We start from the raw sequence: 5,958 nt of genomic DNA on the forward strand, positions 1-5,958 counted from the left end.
ATGCAGCCTGGATTCGAACCAGGTATTGCAGTGATGCCTCTTGCACCGAGATGCAGTGTTTTAGACCACTGCGCAATTCGGGATAATTTTTTTGTATTCTTTTATACAAAATAGGTGCTGGAATATATTTGACAAATTCAACATATTCTACAATATTTGTAATCTATGTTGAAAATTGGTTGACATCAATATTTTAAGTATGATTCTTCAATGTTGATGTCTGAGGTTAAGGTTAGGGTTTAGGGTAGGGACATCCCAAGGATTCCAAATAGGACTTTTCCATTGTTTTTGAACGTTGCCACTGAAGAGTACAGGGCACTGATATGAGAAACATGTCTCTAGACCAATTACTGTGACTAGCTACTCAAAACTTTCTTCAAATCACATATTGGTTCTCATAACATATTTGGAGTAACAACCACCTAATGTATTGTGTGTGTGTACGCCTACTATCTACAGTGTTAGAACATGGATATTGGCATGCGTGCAGGCTCTATTTCTTTCAATCGTCAGGTGTATGTAGAAAATGTGCGGTGATAGGATGCATCGAGCGTTGATTTATTGGCGTTGAACCAATTAAGAGCCATTGGATGAAAGCGCGTTGTGACCAGTAGACAAATACGAGCTAGCAGCTTCTAGAACCAGACCCAGAAAGTTATATACTGCGCGCAAAAGGTATGCTTATAGGTACGTTATTCAGGCATCACATTTTCAACTCTACTGATGGTTTTGTAACATTTTTTTTTGCCTTAAATAAGTAACGTGTCCACTCTTGTCTATAGCTACTGCTGTTGAAAAAAAAAACACTTCTCTATGCTATGGCCATGCATCTCCCTTCAGACTACCTACACGCATTCCGCTGCGCTTCGGTGTGTGTGAGTTGCTCGCTATAACTTGTTACCTACCATATGTCATTTCCACCATTTTATTCCGTGCTGCTGTAATGTAAAGTGCAACCTCTATTTTGGAGTTTGTCATTTTTGTCTGTTTTCAACTTTGTCTTCTAATTTACTAGTCTGGGAAAACATGGTGGTTTGTTGTAACGTAATTTGTTGGAAAAGGTGGAGAAACGCGCAGTGTCGAAAAAGAGTCAATCCAAAACGGAGGCTTAAATGTAACCCTCCGTTTTGGATTAATTCCTCATTTTCGACAGTTTGTGCGGATCTCCATTTTTACCAGTATTCTCATGTTGATACATAACGTTAGGCACTTGGAACATACACTATTTAGGTGTAAATGCAGACGGCATGTCACTTCTGTTGCAGTATATGGACATGGCATATCATTTGTTTAAAATTGCTGAAATGTGTTGATGCCAAACGTGAGAAATTCCATAACATTTGTATCTGTTGTCCACATATGTTGACTTAAGGGCAAAGGTGTTTCGTAGGTTCGGTGGAACAGAATTTATCAGCTCTCTGTTAGCCGAAGTCTTATTTTCTGTGGATTGAGCGCCACCTAGAGGACAAAAGCAGTACTGCACCTGCGACGTGAAAGGGGACCAGCTTTAAAGACAAATCCAAGATGGCTACTTGTGAGTGTTCAGCACAAATGTCTTTGTTTATTTTCCCCTCTCCTTGTTGGTAAAAGTTTCTGCTGCTTTACAAATGTGAAAGGGTTCAAAGCACACACTAAGCCTGAGTCCTCTCAGCTCTGAGTATGCTTTTCCTAGACAGAGTTAGGATCAGTTTAGTTTTCACTAACCTAGCAAAGATTGTTGAGGGGGGAACCACTAGCGGTTCTGGGGGGTGGGGGGCAGTGCCCTTGTGACAACAATTTTGGACCCCCTTGTGGCCCCCCCTAAATGTGGAGTATGAAATAATTTTTACATGACAAATTTTTGCTATCGTTCTTTTTTTCATCCGTTATTAGACAGTGGCAACGATGATGATTATGAACATGGTCTTCTCCCGGATAATGCCTGCAATGCAGTGAAGAAAACGATATGACAACAATAACGTCTAATGTAACTGGCCCCTCTAGCAGTACAACTGGCCCCTCTAGCAGTACAACTGGCCCCAGCTTGCCACCCCCCCCCCCCCCCCCCAGTTGAAAATGATTAGAACCGCATTGGGGGGTGAACGGGACACCAATCACAGCACCAGCACGGCCTTGCTAGTCTACATAATCCCCAGCCTGCCCGGCTGCTCGGTAAAAGGCAACTGTTAAAGCTTTTAGATACTACCTCAGAGAGCGCTGTGTGTTTGAAGTATATGAGTCTTATCAGGGTGCTTCCTGACAATAACTGTCAATGAAACTGCTAACCAAGGTGTTTTATGTTATGGCACTTTTTGTCTTCTGTTGAGAAGAATATACATATGAAATGACCTTTCCCCTAATCATTATCTGTTAGCATTAACAGGATACACTTTAAAGTGTTAAGGTAAGTGGTAAAATAGTTAAAACGTCTTCTAGCTGGGCTTAGAAAGCATTGTAAAATGTCTTATTTTCATCCATTTTGCTTGCCGTAGAAAAAGCCTTTTTGTGAAATCTTATGTATACTGTAGCTTGTCTTGTCTTGCAAACATTCCAACCTGTTTCAGTCTGCATCACTTTGTTTGGCCTGTTTCTTGCTTGTAAATGGTCTGCCCACTGTATATCTGTCGTTTGTAGCTTTTTAAATGTAGATTGTTTAACCAAGATTCCTAACCTCTTCCAACACTGATCAAAACTCAAAGTGCATTGGCTGTCAACAGGTTTTGAAGCTGAAGCTCTATTCTAATTTAATTATTTCATTTATTTCACTGGAAAATGTTGTGAGACTATGCTGTGCTCCTGTAACAGTTCCTACTGCTCCCACCCCCCCTGCTGTGCTAGCTCCTACTGCCCCTCAGACCCGGTCAACAGCCCAGCCAACAGCTGGACCAGTGCAGCATGCTGCTGGTGCTCAGGTAAATGTCTCATCTCACCTATGACTTGGCTATTTCATTTAGCTTTTGGTTTAGCTTTTGGTTGTGTGGTGATGGAAAATCAATGTATTGATTCTCTTCTCTGCAGCAGGTGCTTCTCCCTGAGGGATGGAAGCAGACCCTCCCAAAGGAGCAGCAAGAGTGGGTCAGTCAGGCCATCTTCACAGGGAACAAGCAGCTCAAATGTGTCCTGAAAAGCCAGCTTGAGCTGTGGTACTCCCCCCTGCCTCTTACATCAGCCTCCAGCTTCTCCCACCGCCTACTTCCTCCGGCCGTTCTGCCTCTGGATGCCCTACCGCCTGTGGGCCTCTAGGTTTGTGTGCACCCAGCCACAGTGCAAGCGCCACAAACTCAGACGGTTCGGAGGGTGCTTGACATGGACGGCTGGTATTATATGGGGACAGAGTACCTGGAATGCTGCATCTGTCAGAGGAAGCTAGCAGGATGGTCGCTGGAGGTCTTGAACCAGCTGGATGCAAGTCATCGCTTGAAGTTCCCAGCTATCTTGACTTACAGGTTAGTAATTCACACCTCTGAAAATCAAAACACTTGTTCACTTTGAGGAAACTTTTTTTTTTTTTATCATAGTGAGAAAGGCGGTTAGGAGGTTCTTGTCAACACTGAGGTTTTGATGTTTCAAAGCACCATTGAATTGTTAAATACCTCTTTGATCTGAATGTCTGACCTTTGACCTCTTATCAGGAACTGTCCAAACAAAGCAAAATGTTTCAAAATCAACCGTTTCCCCCAAGCCCCTCCTTCCCTTATCAAAGTGTTTGTAGATCCCCCCCCCCCCTCACCCTTGTCTCCTCTTTTTTTCCCGCAATTGTCTCTGTTAGGTTGTCCTGTGACCTGAAGGTGGTCAGGCTGATGAGAGAGAGGACACTGGGCAACAGTGTGACCAGGCTGTACAACCAGCTGAGGGAGCAGCACAGCCTGACCTGGATGGACCCTGAACTACCTGTCCGTCTGTGACCACTTTGTAGTCCCAGGTGCTGCACCACTGAGGGTAACACCTCCTCCTCCCACTTTGGATGTGCCCTCAGCCCAGTGGCTGCTGACTGTCCACGGCTACGACATTCTGTTCCAGCTAGAGGACTTCAAGGCCAGAGTCACCTCCATCTTTGGGTTCATCCTGAAGATGGATTCAACCAAGAAGGTGATTTTTATGTTCTTTTGACCAGAAATAATACTAGTTAGTTAGAGACAATCAAATGAATAATAACTTGTAATTACTTATTTTATAATGACTTGTAGTCGTGAATTATAGGTCGACCGATTATGATTTTTCGATACCGATTATTGGAGGACCAAAAAAAGCCGATTACCGATTAATCGGTCGGTTTTTATTTGTAATAATGACAATTACAACAATACTGAATGAACACTTTTACCTTAATATGAAATCAATTTAGCCTCAAATAAATAATGAAACATGTCCTTTTTGTTCCGGAGTTCCAAATTAAGCAGCAGCAGCTGAAAAGATGAGCTCCTACAAATATTGAAATTTAAATGTTTTTTTTAGAGTAAAGTACATCGGAAAAAAATCTAAAGAAAACTGCAAACTGAATAGGAGACCAAACAAGCAGCAAACAAAGAAGAAAGGCTTTTGAAAAAGTAACAATTTTTCATAAAATTATACCGTTTTCTTAGCTAGCTAAGTTGTTTACCTGTTGCTAGGCAGTTGCTAGGGACATTCCTGAAAGAAGCTAGCTAGCTAACAAGGAGTGTCTAGTTGGCAGAAGAGAAGAAGGGACAAAGAAGGGACAAAGTGGGACAAAATACTGTGTCACGGAGGCGCTCCGCCATGCCTGCAAGCTAACTCTCTCTCCTCTGCTCTCATCCTTCTAGACCTATCGGCTGCCTTTGATACTGTGAACCATCAATTCCTCCCTCTCCACCCTCTCCGAGCTGGGCATCTCCGGCGCGGCCCACGCTTGGATTGCGTCCTAACCTGACAGGTCGCTCCTACCAGGTGGCGTGGCGAGAATCTGTCTCCGCACCACGTGCTTCTCACCACTGGTGTCCCCCAGGGCTCTTTCTAGGCCCTTCCTTCCTATTCTCGGCTTTACACCAAGTCACTTGGCTCTGTCATATCCTCACATGGTCTCTCTCCTATCATTGCTTAGCAGACGACACACAATTAATCTTCTCCTTTCCCCCTCTGATAACCAGGTGGTGAATCGCATCTCTGCATGTCTGGCAGACATATCAGTGGTGGATGACGGATCACCACCTCAAGGCTGAACCTCGGCAAGACGGTAGCTGCTTTCCTCCCGGGGAGGACTGCCCGTTCCATGATCTCGCCATAGGTTGACAACTCCATTGTGTCCTCCTCCCAGAGTGCCTAAGAACCTTGGGTGATCCTGGACAACACCCTGTCGTTCTCAACTAACATCAAGGCGGTGACCCGTTCTGTAGGTTCATGCTCTACAACATTCGCAGAGTACGACCCTGCCTCACGCAGGAAGGCGGCGCAGGTCCTATCCAGGCACTTGTCATCTCCGTCTGGGATTACTGCAACTCGCTGTTGGCTGGGCTCCTGCCTGTGCCATTAAACCCCTACAACTTCATCCAGAACGCCGCAGCCCGTCTGGTGTTCAACTTTCCCAAGTTCTCTCACGTCACCCGCTCCTCCGCTCTCTCCACTGGCTTCCAAGTTGAAGCTCGCATCCGCTACAAGACCATGGTGCTTGCCTACGGAGCTGTGAGGGGAACGGCACCTCCGTACCTTCAGGCTCTGATCAGGCTACACCCAAACAAGGGCACTGCGTTCATCCACCTCTGGCCTGCCTGCCTCCCTACCTCTGAGGAAGTACAGTTCCCGCTCAGCCCAGTCAAAACTGTTTCGCTGCTCTGGCACCCACAATGGTGGAACAAACTCCTCACGACGCCAGGTCAGCGGAGTCAATCACCACCTTCCGGAGACACCTGAAACCCACCTCTTTAGGAATACCTAGGATAGGATAAAGTAATCCTTCTAACCCCCCCCCTTAAAAGAGTTAGATGCACTATTGTAAAGTGGTTTGTTCCACTGGATATCATAAGG

Source organism: Salvelinus sp. IW2-2015, unplaced genomic scaffold (assembly GCF_002910315.2).
Source record: "Salvelinus sp. IW2-2015 unplaced genomic scaffold, ASM291031v2 Un_scaffold741, whole genome shotgun sequence".
NCBI lineage: Eukaryota > Metazoa > Chordata > Actinopteri > Salmoniformes > Salmonidae > Salvelinus > Salvelinus sp. IW2-2015.